Raw genomic sequence first — 17,919 nt, 5'->3', positions numbered from 1 at the left:
TGCGTGGGTGGACGCGTATATATTATATCCGTATACGACAACGCGAGCGGGGCGTGCAGCACAGAATTCTCGAACGAAATTGTATGGGAGCGCATGGGAAAAAATAACAGCGCGGTCCGAATAGAGCGAACCCATGCGAGTGTGAGTGTGTGTGCAGCTCGTGCGAGCGTGGGGCGAACCTAGAGGGTAAAACGACGACAAAAAAAGGAACACGAATGAAAGAATGGGCGAGTATAACAACTACTAGGAAAGGTATTTTTCCCGCAAGAATTTATAGTGTCGCGTGACTATACTCGAGCGAACGAGCGAGAGAGAGAAAGAGAGAAGTGTAAGGACTAAACTCGTCTCTCTTTCCGTGCTGTAAGAAAAACGTAGCTCTTTTTCTAAAGCGAGACATATAGAGAGAGAGAAAGAGCAAAACTAAGAGGCCATTGAGATTTGTGCGAGTAGCGGCGAAATTTAGCGATAACAGCGCGCGAGTGCGCCGCAATATACACAACGACGACGACGACGACGACGACGAGGAGGACGACGTTTTTGGAGGATTAAAACTCGAGGAGCCAAAAATTCTTCTTTGCCAAATTCGTAAACTATACCCAGTCGCTCGCGCGCGAGCTGCGCTAGGCGCGAGTGATACACACACAGTACAGAGAGCAAAACGCAGAATGTAAACTTGAATAAGGAGGTGGAGGGTGCAAAGGGGGGTATACGTAGCAGTGAAGCTGCGGGGGATATAACGTGTATACGGTGTACAGTAGAGATACGACGGGCGACGAAGCGCTCGGGCGAAATCGTAATAACTTAAGAAGCACTTAGCACTACTACCCTCCTCCACTGGTATTTATTTATGTCTCGCTTTGCTCTCTCTCTCTTCCTAGCCAGCCAGCCACCCTCTCTTCTCTTCTCTCTCTCTCTCTCTCTCTCTCTCTCTCTCTCTCCGTGTGTCTGTCAGTCTACGTAGCAGCAGTAGTTATATACATAATACTCTCTTCGCGCGTATAATATATAACGCGAGAGAGCCGTGGTAGCAGCAGCAGCAGCTCCGTGCGACTATATAACGTGCCGTATCTCGCTTTAAACTGCGGTAGTCGCACGCCTAGAGGTGTCAAGCGCATTCCCTATTTGCGACATTGTTTCTCTAATATAACACCTCGCCACGCTCTCTCTCTCTCTTTCTCTTCGCACTCGCTAATTTTCGTCCCAGGCGTGCAAATTCACGTGCGTCGTCGTCGAGAGAGAGGGAGAGAGAGAAAGAAAAAGAGAGAGTGAGCGAGTGAGAGAGAAACAGAAGGAATTCTTTGTCAAGCGCGCGCGCCACTGCAGTAGTAGTATATGTATATCACTCGAGAAAAGTTGGCTCGCTTTCAAAATAACAATCGTGCCTGCCACAATTTTCACGCGCTTTCGCATTATATATACCTACTGCTGCTGCCGCTGCGAGCTAGAGCGAGGTGATATTTTGGAAAACTCATCCAAGCCTGCACCGCAGCACGATCACGATCTACTTCGATTGTTCGAAGATGTGTACATATACGTTAAAGAATCGACGCAACACCGACAGATTCGAATACGCGTACATAAAAGGTCTCTCGAAGAGGAAATTTTTGATGTGTATAGCACATAGTTCGCAGTAGCAAATGCGCACGAGCGAATGCATTCAACGTGTGCATATAACGCGATAATACAGACAGCGCACAAGCTGCGGAACGCTCGCTCGAGGAGTGCAGGAGGCACGTTATACGTATAGGTATATAGCACCCTGCGCGCGCGTATACACACCCGATTCCTCGCGCGCTCGCGCGAAATTAAGGTCACGTGCCGGTCCCGCTGAAAATCGCATGTCGCGCGCTGTATATGTATACCATTATACGCCTTCGAGCTTGCAGTGGAGTGGGACTGGGTAAAGCGTTACTATCTTACGTATATATATTGCCTCCCGCACACACATAGAGAGGCGCGCTGGTGGTATACAGCACACGTTACGGTAGTGGTGGTGGCTCTAACCAAGAGATTTTCATATAATGAAACGAGATTACAGAAATTGCATTGGCTGTGTATAACGTCGTCAAGACCCGCTTTTTTCACTCCACCCTATCTCTCTCTCTTGCTCTTCATATACGTATATAATACGGGTTACAGGTATTAAGCCAACAACGCGTGTTCGTATTAATTGCGTAAGATCGATTAAAATCTGTGGTCAGCTTTAGCAGCTATATAGCGAGTGAGAGAGACAGAGATAGAGAGAAAAAAAGAAGCTCCAGGGACAAGGGCACAAAATCGGATTATAATCATACGCGCGCTGCGGAGTTTGGTATAGGCCAAAAAAAAAGAGGAAGCGAGGATATTACATAAGGGGTTCATAAACACCCTGTGGACGATAAATTTTTATGAGAATTTTTGATTAATGGAAATGTACCCTCTGTGTAACTGCAAGGGGTTAGGGAGGTACAAAAAAAACGACGACAGCGATCTCAGTGACGAGCGCGTGTCAACGCATATAATTTTTTTTCACAGTACTGCAGCATATCTCGATAAATACCAGCCTTTTTCGCTAATTATTATTATGCGCAATTCAAACGCTAAATAATCAGTACAAGTCTTGAGGTTTATATATTTGATGTGTGTTGCGTGTGTAATATATGGTACATATGAGCTGCGATCGATAAGTGCCGCGCGCGTGAAACAAGCCTATATAATGCACTTAAAGCCAGTGACCCCATCGATAATCCAACGTGCCACACACTGCGGGTTCTCTCTCCCGCTCTCTCGCGCGTCAGAGTACAAAGAACACCAAGACACACAACTCCGAACGCGCCAGGCGCTGACTCCGACTCTCGTATGTACATGTATACGTGTATATATGTACCTAATGCATGTGTATACCAGAGCCCACCCTACCCGCTACTCGTGTGCTTGTTGCCTGCTGCCTGCAATGTGCAGCAACAGCAGCAGCGGCAGCGGCGACGCGAGTGCAAAGAAGCGTGAAGACAAACGAGCAACACACGACACAAACAGTCGCGTAGCGCGTTACATATACCTATATACACAGATCCGTCGTAGGTCTCTCTCAACTCACACTCCCTTGCACCGCTTCAAATCCTGCGCGCGTTAATCGATAATTCAGTAGTGCAAAATTATATTTGGTCAGACACGTCGCACACAAATACACCCGCGAGAAACTCGTGGAGGTGGCGTAGGAGGAGGAGGAGAAGTAAAATAAAATAAAAAAATGTTGCAATTCTAGAATTTTTGTACGCTTAACGATGCGGGCTGCGCTTACGATATTCTCTCCGAAAAAATCGGACGAAATTGGGAGAAAAGTCGTGTTTGTTTTCCGATATACGCGAGAGCACATAGGACACATGCACGAGTATACAGTGTACGGCGGGGCGGCGATGTAGCGAATATATACGTGCGACGCGTTTCCAAGGGATATTAAATGCGTGACTGAACTCTGTGTGCCGTGTGCGCGCCGGCGTACAGGAAAAAAAAGTAGCGGATAAAGAGTATAAAGAACACACGATCAGCAATTGCAGCGAGAAAAAGTTTACTAAGCGTATATACCGTATATATAGGCGAGATGAAGTTACAACTGCTACTACTACTACTACTGCAACTACTACTATCCGAGGTAGCTTTGATTGACTTTGGCTTCGCGAATTCTCAAAACTCGAAATGAGCGAACTTCTGAATTTCGCAGCGGGGGAGCAGTAGGGAAAATTTGACAGCGAACTTTTCGAGAAAATGAAACCGTTTCAAAATACATTGTGTGTAAGCGCGTGATACTTTGTTTACGTGCTATAGTCGAAGGTAGTCACGTAGAAAACAGTCGGGGTTATGAGACAGCTTCATTAAAAAAATAAAAAAACTGCCGGCAGAAATTAATTGCTTGTACCGAACGTCCACTCGATCTGCGTGCGTGCCTCTGCACAATGCTGCATGCGATAGGTGAGGCAGTGAAAAAAAAAACTACATCCGTGTAGGTACTCCTCGAGAGAAACGCACGCACGACTCGTCCACCCAATAATCCAAAAGAAGGATTGAAAAGCAAAAGCGATGCTTGTGCAAATTCGCGCGCCAATAGCAAATGTCGGAGCGTCTTTCTCTTTTTCGAAACTTCCTGTTGAGTTAGTGGACTTTGCTCTGTGTGCGAAGTGCGTATAAATATATAGAGCAGTGCATACGTACATAGAGAATGTATGCGCATAAACTGGCGGGCATTTCAATCCGTGCGAGAGAGAGAGAGAGAGAACCGAGTCTCTAATCAATAGCCACGGAAATTGTTCCTTTCGCCTCGCATCTCTATTTATACACCGACGCACGAACGTGTCGTGTACTACACGCGGCTCTATTTTTCGTCTCCTATATACATATTTCCATATACACGTACGCGTAACCCCCTGTCGAAACTTGGCACGCTATCATCGATCCTCCGTTGGATAATCATTTTTCAGATATACCAAATAATCGACTACATTTACACACAGAGAAGCATAAGAGGGATATATACGGACTCTACTCTTTCTCGCTATATACGTGTATATATACGTGCGCAGGGAGAAACCTGGCCAATCCTCAGAGACGATGCGTTGTCACGAACTCGCGTTAACTCAGTCGAGGAGATGCGCTTATCCGGCCTCCAGCCATGGGGCTGCGCGGAGCAGCAGAGGCAGCACCAAGCGACTGTAGCTTAAAGCAAACTCCTTTTACTCCTACCCCTTCCTTTATGCTATTACTCGCGCGTATATAGATATATGTGTACAACGAGTGAGAGAGAGCAGAGCGTTGGGGCTATCAGGGCGCGCGGAGCCTCGTGCACGGCGCGCAGGCAACGATCCGTACGTAGTGCTTATAGTGGTTGTAGTCGTAGTAGTGGTAGTGGTAGACTGCCAAAGGCTATACAGAGAAATATTCTAAGGCTGCGAACTATTAGTCGAAATCTTGTGCAAATTACCTTCTCGAATACCTCGAGCGAGCGAGTGGTATGGGGTGGCGGCTGGGCGCGACTAAGCTCTTCTCCGCACCCATTATAACATCCCTCGAACGGTACTGCTATACGTATAGAATTTACTAGGATTTCGCGATTATATACATCGTACCGTTGGAAAAATATGTATTATCTCGTACTCGCGCTAGCTCAATTTTAATATTCACGGCTCGGAATTTTCCGGCCGAGGGAGGGGGGCTTCCCACCGCTGTTATAAATCTCGGACTCGGTCGCAGCAGAACCAGCACCAGCAGTACCGGCAGGACGAGAAAGAGAGAGAGAGAGAGAGAGAGAGAAAGATGAGGATCACGATTACGCCGCGCGCACAGCTGTATAAGCTCGGCTAAACAAAAATCATGTCCGGCACAGGCTAGCTGCAATCGTCTGAAAGAAACTAACGTCGCTTCGCTTTTGGCCCCCATAAATAATCTAACCCAGCTCTCTCTCTCTCTCTCTCTCTAGCTCTAGCTCTCCTCTCATGCACTAGCTACATATATATATAGAATATATACTAGATCTTTTACCCTCTCTCGGCAGCAGGAGCAGCAGCAGAGAGAGCGAGCGAGAGAGTAGATTATACCGCACACATGTAGCAGCGCGGCGCACGTAAATTACTTCCAGCATCGCTACGACCACACTAGCTTACCATAGCTAGCATAACTGCTGCTGCTTCTGCTGCACGGTTGCAAGTGTGTCTTTGTGTGTGTGTGTGAGGGTACCTACTTATGTGCGCGTATACGTGTACGTGTGCAATTGCGCTCTTTTGTGCGCCGCCCGACGCGAATACTCACTTGGGAAATGTAGCCTATTTATACGCCGCGGCGGCGGCGGCTTATATCCTTTCTCTATGAGTAAATAGATGAAAACAGTGTTGTATAAGCGTCAGGATGAGGATGAGAAGGAGGAGGAGGAGGATAAAGATAGAAGTAGATGATTGATGAGAGCTTGCGCGAAAATGTTGCTTTATATCCATCCTATGTGTACCGCGCGCGGGGCATGCACGCATATAGAGACGTCACGGATGCTCTTTCATATTCCGCGCACCTCACTCCCTCTATCCTATATATGTGCACGGCTTAAACGATGATAATCATCACTTTTGTTTGCTCGTTCACTGACTGCAATGCGCATGTATATATGATGGTGCAAGCTCGAGGGCACGACGTGTGTTATATATACGGCAGGGCAAGGAAAGAGCAACGCGTTGTATACATGGCTTGAGTTTAATCAAGCTGCGTAGAGTAAAAAATAAAAAAAAAAGAGAGAGAGAGAGAGAGAAGAGAAAAAGCTCAAGGGGTGGTGCACCTATAATGTACGAGAAAAAGAGTTAGCGATTTCATATTGAACTTTTTGAATCGGAAATTGCCAAGCTGCGTGTGCACCGCCGTATTGTTATACATACATGCTCGTATATGTGCGTATCGTAAAATCCAAAGATCAACATTATTACTCGCGAAGGAGAAATACATTTCCAATTCAATATCTTTAAACAAAAAATCAGTACTAGTGTGTGGCATGTAAACACGCGCCGCGCGGATGCCAGAGTAACGTAAGGAGTATAGGTAAGCGGAGCGAGAAATGCATCCTGCATCGATAAGTGCAATAGCACACGTACACTCGTATGTGCACAATATATATGTGTCTGTGTGTGTGTGTGTGTGTGTACCTCCGACTCTATCGCACGAGTAAGCATATAAAAAGCACAAGGTCAATATCCGGGAGAGTTTTTAGTCAAGCCCGCAGCGAGCGAGAGAGCAGTATATTATACACATATATCTAGGTGAGTGTGTAGCACGGGTCGATGGCGCTCTGTACTACTACTACTACCACCACTACTGCACGGTGCAGAGAGGAATATCAGTGCTCGTGACTCTCTGGCGCGTACAGTACCGCGTATATATTTATGTATATATGTGTGTGTGCACTCGTGAGTGAGCGAGTGTATGTGTGTGCGTGCGAATATGTAGGTACGAACGTATCGTGTGGCGCATAGCTTTTTCTCCATTTTCTTTTCTTTTTCTTTACACGGCTGTAAAATACATTGAGTTATTGCGAAATAATGCGCTGGCTGTTGCGGTCGTGTCGGCTGCCCTCCAAGCGCGAAGCTTGTATACAATATATATAGCAGCAGCACCCAGTGTATACTGCATACACACCGATCCGAGAGAGCCTCGGCCCGAAGAATTTGATGAAAATAAAACAAAACTTTTTGGCGGATTACTTTTTTCTCCCCCTCTTCATTTCAGGTTTTTCTTTTCTTTCAAAGTCTCTCTTTCTCTCTCCCTTTCTCTTCCGAAACAAATGAAAAATAACGTGAATTATCCTCGGTTATACAATCGCGCGTGCGAATGAAAAACATAGCGCGAGCGTTGAGCTTGCACACGAAGAAGCTCTTCATATTTACGGCGCGCAACGAGCCTTGCATCATACTCTGGCTCGCGCGAGGGTAGAAGGAATATCCAGCGCGTCACACCTTCTTAAAAACCATAACAATGCTTCAAGCGAACTCTCGAGTACACGCGATTCCTCATTCACTAGAGGAGAGCGAGAGGGGCTTCTTTTACATCACCGCCAGGGTAGCAGTGCTGCAGGAGGAGCTCCGAACTGAAAATGCAAAGGAACGAAGGACTGGTATATGATACAAAGTATATACGAAACATTAAAATCACCGTGGCAAAGTCGGTGCGGCGTGTCTGCGGTAAGTGTGTATTAATCGAGATGCGAAAAGGAGGACGAGGAAAAAGAAACTTCTACCGGGATAAAAAAAAAGAGAAGAAAAAAGAGAGAGAGAGAGAGAAACCGATAAATCAAAGCAGTTCGGTGGCAAAGCATCGGTTCAAGCATTGACCCATACCACACAAAGGACCGCAAGACTCCTGCTAAGCCCTTTTCACGTCTCTGAGAGAGAGGAGAGAGTTTCGAGACTTAGCGCGCGCGCGCGCTCACCGTATCGTGGCCGAAGCTGCGCAGGCCACCACCACCACCACCACCACTACTACCACCATCGTTCCCCTTTTTCCTCTTTCATTAAGGACGTTAAGGATGGCTGCTTCGCCTCCGTACGCGCCTAGCTTTTCTCTTTCTCTCTCACTCTCTATATCTGTGTAGCATATAAATGTATGTAAGACCCTCCGAGAGGCGAGCCATGGCTTCTCTTTTACACCCGCACAGATACGAAGAAAGAGAAAGAGAAAGAAAGAACGAGGGGGGCTCTGCGCACCTTGCCTTGGACTTAAATGAAAAATATTTCGTACCATTACGCTAGTATTTTAGATACATAAAATTAGAGAATTTAATTTGCTCGCTCGCCTCGTACGCCAACGTTTATATATCATATCAGGAGGTATACCGAGGAACCAGAAATTTTGAGAATTCAAATATAAGGATGTATGGTTTATGAGTATCACATGTAGAGCAAAGTTTTTGGAGGAAATTTAATGGGGCGTGTACGTGTGTGCGTACGACGACAAATTTTAATTGAGTTACACGCGCTCATAGCTGTACCATCGAGTCTCCGTAGCGCGAGCAACATATTTCGGTAGAATAATATTATATATCGCTGTACATCCGAGCGATTCGAAAAGATACAAAAGACGAATAACAGCTGCGCGTACGCGACTGACATAATTGGGCACGTTTTTCAATTATTACCGCAGTTCATTTGTAACATTCTATTCACGCTGCAGGTACCGAGTCATTACGTCTGCGTGTGTGTATATGCGAGCAAACTTTGCGAATATAAGCAGCGACGAAAAATACGCTGACAGGAGGGAGTCGCGCCAAATCGAATCAACGTGTTGCCGTTTCGCATAAGCTAGTGTACATATAGCCCAGGAAGCTACTCGATCGCGTGAAGTAAGAAGAGAGAAAAAAATAAAGAAAGACACTGTATCGACGTGGACGGACGGACGGACGGACGATGGACGATAACGCCTGGAAGGAGGAAGAAGAGGAGGAGGTGGTGGTGGCTGTGGCCGAATTTTTCTTCACGTCCAGGGTGTGTGTGTTTGCTGGATAAGCAGTGCAGGCGAGCGTATACACTACTTGTTGCTGATGATGGCTTACTTGAGTCACTTTGTCGCTCACAGACGGACATGCACTATATATAAGTCAGTGTGAAAGTAGATATATATAGTACCTCGCGTCTGGCTACGCTATTGACTTTTACTACTTGAGTCGAAATTTTATAATTCCTCCACTCGGAATTTTCTTTTATTAAGAGAGAAGTACATGAAGAAGAAGTAGAAGAAAAGATCCTCCGAGTTTTTGTGCTTCGTTTCGTTCTTTTCGGTAAAGTATCAAAGAATAGGAAAAATGAGATGTTGACTTCGAACGAGACTAGGCGAAGCGAAGAAAAAGAAGAAGCGAAAAAAAGAGAAAAGGAAAGAAAATAAATACCTCAGGAGTGTATACCAAGTATTATTACACACGATGCGCACGTAGGTAATAATCCTCTTATTCTCTTCCCCGGCTCACCTTGAGCAAGTCTCGTACTGTCGGCGGCGGTGGCAGTTGCAATCCAGCGCACAGCCGACACACAAGGCACATACACACAACGCCAGCAAAACAAAATCAGAAGAAAACGGATCGTCTTTAATTGGCGCACACATACAAGACATTGCCATAGTTCGAACCATCCTCCGAACCGTGTGTATTATATATAGAAGCAGAAAAAAAGCGACTACGACGTCAAAAACTGACTCTCTGAAGTGGAAGTCAACTTATATATAGACGCGTCTGAATGTGTCGTTAGAGAAGCGAATATAAGGGAACGAAGGAGCACAAAACTGAGAAGAGAGAGCGAGAAAAAAAATATGTACACATATACACGTACCCGCACACAAAAAAAATGGAGATGACAACTACGAGAAAACGGCCAAGTCGTTGAGAGCAGGTGCAGCAGCGCCAGAAGAACACCAGCAGCTCACGATTCGCATTTCTGCTGCTTTTTTCCTTTTTCTTCTTTTCGGCGTACATAAATACACGTGCGCTATGCGTGTGAGTTTCGCAATGCGTTCGTGTACGGGTGTATGTAGCGTGTGGTTTCGCGAAACTTTCTTTTTTCGTGGATGATGAAGGCCCTGTTATACGTACTTTTGTGTGTGTGTGTGTGTATGAGGCATTGCCATTGGGTATATCACCAACAAAAGAGGGGCTTTAACATGAAAGAAATTTTCGAGTATTATGTGTTGAATGTTTTTTCCGCCCGAAAAACATTTCATTTTTCGCTTAATTTGGAAATATGTTCGCGTTATAATTTGGATATGCAACAAAATGATGGTCAGGCGGGTATGAATTTTCGTTGAAGCTGAATTTTCAACGAACTTCAAACGCAACTCAGTACAACTTTTGTGGGATAAAAGTGAAAATTATTTTTTGCAACAAATCGGAGCCGAGTTATTTAATTTCGACAGTATGTCGTCCCTTAAAGAAATCAAAGAAAAAAATCGACACTTGGAGGGTTTGCACACAGAGAGCAGCAGACAAAAGCGTGTCTCTCAAACGTTCGTCACGTGAAATTTAACGGCATAAAGAAGACGAGTTATCGATAATTATTCGAACTCACGCTGAAGGGGATGAAAATTCGAGGATGGGTTTGCAGCCGGGCGCTTTCTATCTCCATCATATCCATCTGAACTCGAGTGCACGAGAAAGAGAGAGAAACCGTTTTCGCGCACAAAAGAACGATGATATGGAAAAAAAACAGCAAAAGGAAACTTGCAAGTATATCAGCGTTGAAAAAAGGCCAGAAGGTATATAAACGAGAAAGAGAGACAAATGGGACAAACGAGAGAAGGAGAGAGAGAGAGAGAGAGAGAGAGAGAGAGATGAGGAATGAAGAGGAGAAAGAGAGATCGAATAAAGAAAAGAATAAGACCGAGAAGTGTGTGTGCGTGTATATAACGCAGGAAACAGGGTAGAATTGGAATGAGAGAAAGAGAGAGAGTGAAAAAAAGAGGAAGAGAGGCACACCATCAGACGAGGAAATAGCAGTGCACGATAGGGTGCGTGTGCCGCGCCGCTTGCTTCACTTTTCTGCCTATATATGTCTACACAAGTACGCGGCAACGAGTTGGTGGCAGGAGAGAGCGAGAAAGAGAGGCCAGGGGTTACAGGAAAAAGATGTCAAAGTCGGGATTTCTATGGACTGTTATTTAAAGCGAAAAAATTATGAGAGAGAGAGAGGCTTTGCTGCTGCTGCTACTGCTGCCGCTACTGCTGTTCCTAAACGGTATTTCAAACGAAAGGAGGATTATATAAGCCACAGAGAAAGAAAGAGAGAGAGAGAGAGCTTGAAAAATTTTCTTCAGCGATGCCGTGCTATATACGGATTTTTTCTTTTCTTCCTTACCTTGTGCTTCTTATATACTATCGCGCGCGCACGGTTAGGTGAATTGAAATGCTATTTGCTAAATGGCTTTTTACGCGAAGAAAATCCTCTCCTCCTCCTCCTCCTCCTCCTACTCCCTCTATAGTAGTAGAAGTAGCTGTCCAGAGGAGAAATGAAACCAATTTGCTTACAGGTCGGCCGAGCTCGGCAGCGGCTCTTTTGTCTTTTATGCGCGAGCAGCGAAAACTACTTTCAACTTCCGTGTACTTGTAAACGTACGAAATTAGTATATAAAACGTGTATAATAAGAAGACCACATCAAGCAGATTATGAATGTACTACGCCGCTGCTGCTGTTGCCTGCACCAACTCGATATAGTACTACGACGAGGCCGACTTTCTTTTCCCTCCCTTTTTATCGCGGTAGCCCACGGTGCGGTGCGAGTCGTTCTGCTGCTATACTGCTGCTATTGCTGCTAATGCGGCAGCAGTCGAACGTTGCAACGAGAAAAAAAGGAAAAAATATCTACCCTGTGTAGGCTGAGCTCGTTAAGCTTTTTGATCTTGCTGTATAGGGTGGTAATATCGCGTAGCTGATGTCTCTCTTTCTCGTTTTCGTCGTCGTCGTGCGGGTTTGTTTCACAGGTAGTTCAATATTAACGTCGTACGATATCTATATCATGGACTGCAGAGCGGGGCACAATAATAATGATAACCTCAAACTCGACGAACGCCGGGAGCAGATAGAATTGCTACTTCGTAAGTACGATAATGATTTTTGCGAACGCGAAATATTTATGTACATAGAATGTTGAATGCGATGCATGCAAAGTGAATGTTCGCGATTTATGAAAATTTCGAATTTTCGAACTAACCTTATGTTAGCGTTGTCCTTATGCACGATTAACCGCGGCGAATCGTCACTCGCCCATCAGACACGATGATGACATTGACCACGATGGTAACTAGCTAATTTTCGTTCGTATTTCACTTGAAATATTCTCTCTATGTTCGACGTTCGACGATGTAGTACCGTGCTTCAGACACCAAACTGCAATAATATAGTAACTTCGATGCTCGTTTGTTTAATTTCAAATCACTCACTTCGTGTAATCCATCGAACTAAACTGGCGCGTTCAAAAAATCGAATCGAACTCGGACCGTTGCACTTTCACAATGTAATTCGCAGGCTGAGTTGCTGCAAGTATTGTTTGAAAATATTTCGTCCGTTTGTCTTGACCGATTGTCCGTCAGTAGTTAATAATGATCGTTGCTCATGCACAGAGGCGTAAACGTGATTCTTGTAAAATAGACACTGCACACTTGACACTAAAGGTATACAATAACGTACAGGTAGACGAGCCACAGGAACTTTAGTTATAACGGAGTTTACCTCGCGACGCGCGAGGGACTGACTATATGTAACGTACTTGCACGAAAACACAGCACACTGCACACTATGCACACTCGCAAACGTATCGCAGGAGTGAGTTTAACGAGCTGCGCTGCTATATGAGCTGTTAATCACTTACACGGAGTCGCGTGCGATAGATGCATTACGACTTCACATTTATAATACGTAGAGACTCGCGACGCTATAGAAATGCACAGCCAGAGAGACCTATCGGCAACAAGTTCTCGACGCGTGAAACGTAAATGCAACGGCTCCGCGGATCATTCGAATGACGATGATTCGAACGTAGTCGCGCGCGCTCGCTCGCGAACGAGGGTTAACGTTCTTTTCTATTCGAATTCGTCTCTCTTTTTTTTATATTCAATCGAAAGACGAATAATAACTCGGCTATAGAAAGTCGAAAATTTTCGTACAGCAAAATACTAACGAAGAGGGGGAGTAGTACGCGAGAGAGCAAAAACACGAACAACAGCGGCAACACGGACGAACGAAAGCTCGCGCGTATAACGCTTGGGAAAAAGTCGAGTGTGTTCTTTCCACGGCTTACCGGTTAGAACTGCCGGTAAACCCGGCCTGTGGGCTTGTGTGTACCTTTCTCTATCTATCTCGGCTGCTGCTGCTGCTGCTGCGGCGGGTGGCGGCAGAGTCCCGCGCCCGCGCACTTTATACCCCGAATGAACCCCTCCTTGCTACTAGAGCTCTCTGCGCCCTATACACACATACACACGCACGTACACTACACTGGCGTTCGCGAATTCATTCCTCTCTTTCTCTATACGTGTATACGGCGCGGGCTCTGCACTGTATGCTATATTAGATATATATTTATAAACACGCGTGCGGCTCTCGCGCGTACACGCATTATATCGCACAATGGGCACTACTGCCACACGCATTATATATGCTTACACCTGCACTGCCAGACCTACGACTGTCGTAGCTCGTCGCTACTCCATATGGGGTATGCACTTTTTTCGGTTACTTTCTTGAATATTCGGCTTTTGCGAATTGTATTAAATATAGGTTGACACTGCTGAAGATGATAATTATATACTCACTGAACGTTGTGTTAGCTTGCGTTGCATCAAATTTAAACTTTTTTCAAGGTTTTTGTCGTGACGTTCGATTTCGAAAATTTCAAAAATACGAAAACTAAACTATCATTGCATATACTCTTAAAATGCAACACACGCTTGTAAATACTAAATTTTAATGATTAATTTTATCTGCAGGTACAAGTGTGCCTTGGTCTGGTTATATGCATCCTGCAACTTCCCCATGTATTCGAGAGGTCACGGCAGCGCCACCGTTAGCGAATCGAACGAAGCGCAGCGTGTACACGCTGCAGCGCTTGGTATTATCAAAGGAAACGCCGCAAGCACACGACTTCCCGCGCCTTGGATCTTGCGATTCGTTTGCCGAATCTCGCTCAGGTGTTTCATCGTTATGCCAAGTCTTTCTTCAATTATGCTCATTGTATAATTGCCTAACAGCGTCCGTTCGTTCGAACGTAACATCGTGTGCAATCCTCAAAACGACGTACGCGTGACTTGAGCTTTTAACGGATTAAGTGTGGCGTGCATGATTCGCTGCTCTCGCGGCGAACTGACGATCTTTGTACGTAAGACCTATTTATAACCTAACGTTATATATTATTATGGAAGTTTCAGGATCACGTCCGGATGGTGCAAAGTTCACACGCTTATCGGCGACGCAGTAGCTCGCCGGAAGGAAGAACGAGACATCGAGACGATCTTTGTCACTTGGAAACAACCATAAAACGTATTTTCGCTAACTCAATCTTGATCTGTGCGCCATACGAGTGTTTCAGTTGAAAATTCATAGAGTACCCGTTGAATATACGAGAAAAATACCTCATCATAAGCTTGATAGCAAATTGCAATCGGAAAATTGAAAATTCACTCAATCGTACATCTCATATGATTTTCTTTTTTTCTTTATAAAAAAAGTGATGAACAGTAAAGCAAAGACGTTTAAAACAGCTTTTGATTGAAATGAGTAGAGCAACATTTACGGTCGAATTATCAATTTTTTCGAAACACAACTGAACAATTAATGAGCGCACAACGTGTCTAAACGTTACTTAATGCTTTTATAAGAATTGTTAAAATATTCTTTATAGGATAAATAGTTTTGGGGCAATTCGGTTTTCATAGATGTATCTAAGTTGCGAAATATAGCATATAGAATTTAAGCCAAGCGAAGCGCGATGAGTAAGCATAATAAATTTGACATCAACTTTAGGGATTAAACATTTTCCAAAAAAAGTATAAACTTTTACAAAATTTAAACATAGTTTTTTATAAGAAGATAACATTTGAGAAATTCATGTTATTGTCATGAATAATCATTTTCAAACAGTGTTGCAAATTTTATCAATTATTACATTAGTAACTTCTAATTGAATTATTCAATTATCTGCTACTAATCACGTAACAGCCAACTGAATAATTAAGTTGTGATTTTTTAAAATAGTAATTCATAATTGAAGTGTTCACTTACTAGTTTTTCAAGTAGTAACTGATGGTTGAAATATTCATTTACGACTTACTTGACTAGTAACTGATAATTGAATTATTCAGTTACTATTTTCTGAAGTAGTAACCGATGATTGAATTATTCAGTTACCATTGTTTTTTAACTAATTGAAAAATTTTCGATACCAATTATTTCGTTAAATTAGTGATATATTTTCAGTGATTTTAGTTTTATTTACAATCAAAATTTCAGTGTCAAATGATAGAGAGAAAAAAAATGTAATAAATATGAGTAATATAATTCAATTTCTAATGTGAAATTTTACATATTCATGTGAAAAGTGAGTTTTATCATCTCACCAGTCACCACAAGAAACCAAGACTAGTGGGTACTAACATTCAAGTGAAACTTATAAAATGTTATGATAAACTTGGCGTATTTTACTATGTGCGGCTGTCTAAAATAAGTTAAAATTTTCCTTGTGGGTCGGATATGTTGAAAATGTATATTTAATTGCTGTTTTTCCATTGCTCAAAAAGTTTGAAACGGCCTCAATGATTTAAGGGGACCGACCTGTGTTAAAAGCTTATATTCAGCTTCAGCTAAAAATAGCTATATGAATCGAAATAGTGGAAATTTTTTTTTTGTGATAGTAAAATATGTTCATTCTGCACCAGATTGACCAAAAACAACTTCTACCCAAGCTCTGAAATACCAATTACATCACTTTTTTCATAAGACGAAATATTGTGTTATAAATCACTTGCCGCATGATCTTGAAAAGAGTTTTTCATGAATATTGATCTCTGGGGTCTCAAAATCTTCAGAAAAGTATTCTCGTCCACCTAAGCGGAGCAGAATTTTGAAAAATTGCCTCCAACTTTATATACACGTCAAAATGTGCCAATTTTTGAGAAAATTAGTATTTTATCAACACTAGAAGCCATGTTAAAGCTCTTGGAAGAAAAACAAACTTTTTTTTTCAAATTCTGCTCCGCTTAAGTGGATGAGGGTACTTTTCTGAAGATTTTGAGACCCCATAGATCAATATTGATGAAAAGCTCACGTCAGAATCGCGTGGCAAGTGAATCCTATTATAATATTTTGTATTATGAAAAAATAAGCGTAATTGGCATTTCAGAGCTTGGATAGAATTTTTTTTGGTCAATCAGGTGTCTAATAAACATATTTTACGATCACAAAAAAAAAATTTCCACTATTTCGATTAATATAGCTATTTTTTGAATTTAAGCTTTTAACACAGGTCGGTCCCCTTAAGACTAATTTTATTACATATATTGGGGTATTTTTGTATCATTCAACTCCTGGAAAGTAACGTTTCATCTTAAAATTACCTGTGCCGTAACTTTCCATGTGAACCGTTTGATCAAATGAGCTGAAATTTTCAGAGGTTGTTCTACATAAGAATGGCTACAAACTCAAGCAGTTTCATAGGTATTGGACCAAATTAGCACTTTTTCAGACCATATCCTAGCATAATCTGTCATTTTATCATCTTATATTAATAAATAAAAGGGCTGTCAAATTGTATATAATTGATTAAAATATCTGAAAGTGCTTCCGTTTGTCATTGTTTTCCATCTACTGAACAAAATGACACCCCTATGACCATGATTGAATCATTGGTTCTAGCTGGATCCTACGGCATATGTGTACCTCTCAGAACTGTAGGCTTGGTTCATCGAGGAGGGTTCTATGATGACAAGGACCTTAATTTGCATATTCCAGAGTGAGAAACTTTTGAAAAATTTAGGAAAAAAAATTTTTCTCTGTAAAGCCTAAAAAAATTTGAGCCATGTTCAAATTTCGGAATGATAAATATTAAGAATTATGAATATTCGGAATGTGTAAAATTCGCAATGTTCGAAAATCAGAATATTGAAAACAGTACATGAAAAATTTGGAAAAACCAAATTTTGTAACAAAAAATTTGATTTTATAGTCTACATTTTCCGCTAGAAATTTTATGGATTCCGAATTTTCATTTTTCCGAAATTTTTTTATTCCAAAATTAAGTTTACCCAAAATTGTTATGTTCCGTTTTACAATATTCCGATTTTCGAACATTCCGAACATTCATAATTCCTAATAATTATAATTCCGACATGTTAACATGGCTCTTCGACCAGTTGGGTTAGTTAGGTTACTTGGGTTACTCAGCCAAAAATGCTCCCCTCGATCAGTAGGGTTGCTTGGGTTACTTGGGTTACTCGGCCAAAAATGCTCCCCTTGATTAGTTGATTACTTGTGTTACTCAGCCGAAAATGCTCCCCCTCGACCAGATGGGTTACTTGGGTTACTCGACCAAATGCTTCCCACGATTAGTTGGGTTACATGGGTCACCTGGGTTACTTGGTTTACTCGACAAAAATGCTCCCATTAATTAGTTGGGTTACTTGGGTTATTGAGGTTACTTGGCCGAATATGCTTCCCACGATCAATTGGGTTACTTAGCTTACTCGGCCAAAAATGCTCTCCTCGATCAGTACTTGGGTTACCTGGGTTATATGGGTTACTTGCGTTACTTGGGTTATATGGGTTACATGGGTTACTTGGGTTATATAGGTTATATGGGTTATATGGGTTACTTGGGTTACTTGGGTTATATGGGTTATATGGGTTATATGGGTTATATGGGTTATATGGGTTACATGGGTTACTTGGGTTA

General features: G+C 42.9%; 1 protein-coding gene across 1 annotated transcript in view; it reads right to left on the bottom strand.

Annotated features, from left to right (window-relative positions):
* Window positions 1-12,354, bottom strand: part of LOC106652588 — a 221,109-nt gene extending 208,755 nt beyond the window's left edge. The window contains exon 1 of the mRNA XM_023459291.1: window positions 12,193-12,354. The gene's annotated coding sequence lies outside the window, so the exon portion shown is untranslated. The remainder of the gene's footprint in view (window positions 1-12,192) is intronic.
* Between the last annotated feature and the right edge of the window lie 5,565 nt (window positions 12,355-17,919).

Source organism: Trichogramma pretiosum, unplaced genomic scaffold, assembly GCF_000599845.2.
Source record: "Trichogramma pretiosum strain Unisexual culture from Peru unplaced genomic scaffold, Tpre_2.0 scaffold44, whole genome shotgun sequence".
Classification (NCBI taxonomy): Eukaryota; Metazoa; Arthropoda; class Insecta; order Hymenoptera; family Trichogrammatidae; genus Trichogramma; species Trichogramma pretiosum.
The sequence above is the reverse complement of the archived record's forward strand: the minus strand, read 5'-3'. Positions and strand labels throughout refer to the sequence as shown.